General features: G+C 28.0%; 1 pseudogene; it reads right to left on the bottom strand.

Annotated features, from left to right (window-relative positions):
- Nucleotides 1-1,726: 1,726 nt before the first annotated feature.
- Nucleotides 1,727-2,500, bottom strand: part of LOC125038689 — a 32,567-nt pseudogene continuing 31,793 nt past the window's right edge.

Genomic DNA, 2,500 nt, shown 5'->3' with positions numbered 1-2,500 from the left:
ATTAATAAACTTTGACTAACTCATTAAAAAGAAAGACAATTGTCTTCAGGCCAGTGATCTAAAATAAAACGGGAAACACTTATAATGCAACACATTCATAAAAAAAAAAAAAAAAAATACAGACAGACTTAGTGTCTCAAATGGAAGAGAGTGCATGCAAAAAACAGAGTATATATATATGTGCATGGAAAGCGAAACAGCCACAATAATAATTATTGTGGCTGTTTTCCTTTTCATCTTTGTGTACACGTTTACTGTGTTTGTGTATGTGTTCATATGTGTGCATGTGTGTACATACATACATACATACATACATACATACATACATACATACATACATACATACATACATACATACATACATTCATACATACAATATTCATGTATGCATGGACACATTCTATATGTATGATTTATAAATAGATAATGTATTGTAATAGAAGTTGTAAATACATACATACATACATACATACATACAATATTCATGTATGCATGGACACATTATATATGTATGATTTATAAATAGATAATGTATTGTAATAGAAGTTGTAGTGTTGTAGCCAGCATGTCGACAATATTTAAAATTACATTTGAAATTAATCAGAATTGACAGTGCTAAAATGTCCGTAAGCTAGAATGCTATTTGTAAGAAAGCGTATAATAATGAAATATTATACAAAGAAAATATTATTGTTTTTATTTTAGATGTTTTTCACAACCTTCTATGTCCTTTCTGGTGCATAATATAATGAATGTTCATAAATATTTGTGATATAGGTAATCCATCCAGCTATATATGTACCAAAAGGAAAAATATTTAAACAGTAATTTCTACTCCAAAAATTCTCTAAACACTCTTTATATGTCATTTATTTCCCTCACTGAAGCCATGTCTATCTGATCTTCAGTGGCTGTAAATGAAAGTTATTAACTTTACAAAGTAAGATTTGTAATTGGTACATTTTTATTTGTCTGAATTACGTATAAGCTGAAGAAGATTTAATTGGAATGTGTCGGTTACATCTCTCTTCTGTGAAGCTATTCATTCTCGTTTATATCTTTGCTATGTGTCAAAATAAATTTGTTAATTTTCAGAAAGAGAGCGAGAGAGAGAACAAAATGTGTATAGTTTATTACATATAATGATAACAATATATAGTGAAAACCTTTCACAAAATATATAAGATGACTGAGATATAAATGTGAAGTATTTTTGTATGTCATCCATTCCATGTAATTTTACAGCCTTTTTAAAAGAATATTGTCAAGACTTTTATCAGCATATTTGAAATGGTGGTTTGGAGTATGAAAGGTTATCAGCTGCATAACCATTATGAAATTTTGTTTTTATCATACTTATTTCTTTTTTAAAGGACTATTGTTAGGCCATTTCGGTAATTATAATAAATTTAGCATTCTTGGATGGTTGTTTTCTTTTACTCTTTAGAATTAGTAAAACTGCTTGGTTTTGGGGATCTGATGTTGCAAACAAATATGTTTTATGATCTAATTCTTTATCAGCATTTAAGGACAACTGTTTTATACTGAGAGTTACTTATATCTTGCCATGCTCTGTTCAGATGTTCATAATTTTTTCCAGTTATCTGTTTCTTACTAGAAACAGATTTTATGAAAAAAATATTGTATGTTAAACATCAATTCTTTTCAAACACCCACAGGAGAGAGGCTAGTTAGTATCTTTATAAGGAATTGTAAAACATAAGCAAAAATTTTGTAATATACTCTTTATTTATTCAAATATAGAATATAGGAGTAATCTTTGGCTTATAGTTACAAAGATAGATCAAACACAATTTCATAACACCCATACAAGTGTCAAGAAAATAAAAACACTAACATAAATTATAAAATCAAATAAATATATCATTTATGGTGTTTTCCCAAGGTTTTATAACATTAATACAGAAGACTTGTACTATTTAGTAGAGTACATGACTACAGTACAAGACTAGTTTAAACAGAGAGAAATAAAACAATAAAGTGCTTTTCTTCACTAATAATACCATTTAATATTCTACCAAATACAAATAGACATACAACCAGGAGAGAAAAATGGGATGATGAAATAACAACTCTTACTTCCTTTTAATGTAGTGGTGTATTCATGAAATCCCTCTAGTCATTAATTATTATAATGTTTTTGAAGGAAAAATAGTTAAATGTTCTCTTACTACACTTTTCTCTCAGCATTTACAGAAGTTTTGGCAAGGAATTTAAAAAAAACAAACGGGAAAGATGTTGACAATGACTTGACCTTTGGATATTTTATATTGGTTTGATGTGTGATCTTTGATAATTTCATAGAGCAAGAACAATAAAAGCAATAGTATTTTTAGTAACTCATAACTACTCACAACTCTTCTAGCATCTACTGCATCAAGTCAACCAGTCTATAATATTTCATCTTTCTCAAATTCAATGAGATACCAGTATTATTGCACTACTATAAAAAGGAATAGAATAAGGCTACCAAAATTGT

The sequence above is a fragment of the Penaeus chinensis genome, chromosome 25 (genome assembly GCF_019202785.1).
Source record: "Penaeus chinensis breed Huanghai No. 1 chromosome 25, ASM1920278v2, whole genome shotgun sequence".
Lineage (NCBI taxonomy): Eukaryota > Metazoa > Arthropoda > Malacostraca > Decapoda > Penaeidae > Penaeus > Penaeus chinensis.
The sequence above is the reverse complement of the archived record's forward strand: the minus strand, read 5'-3'. Positions and strand labels throughout refer to the sequence as shown.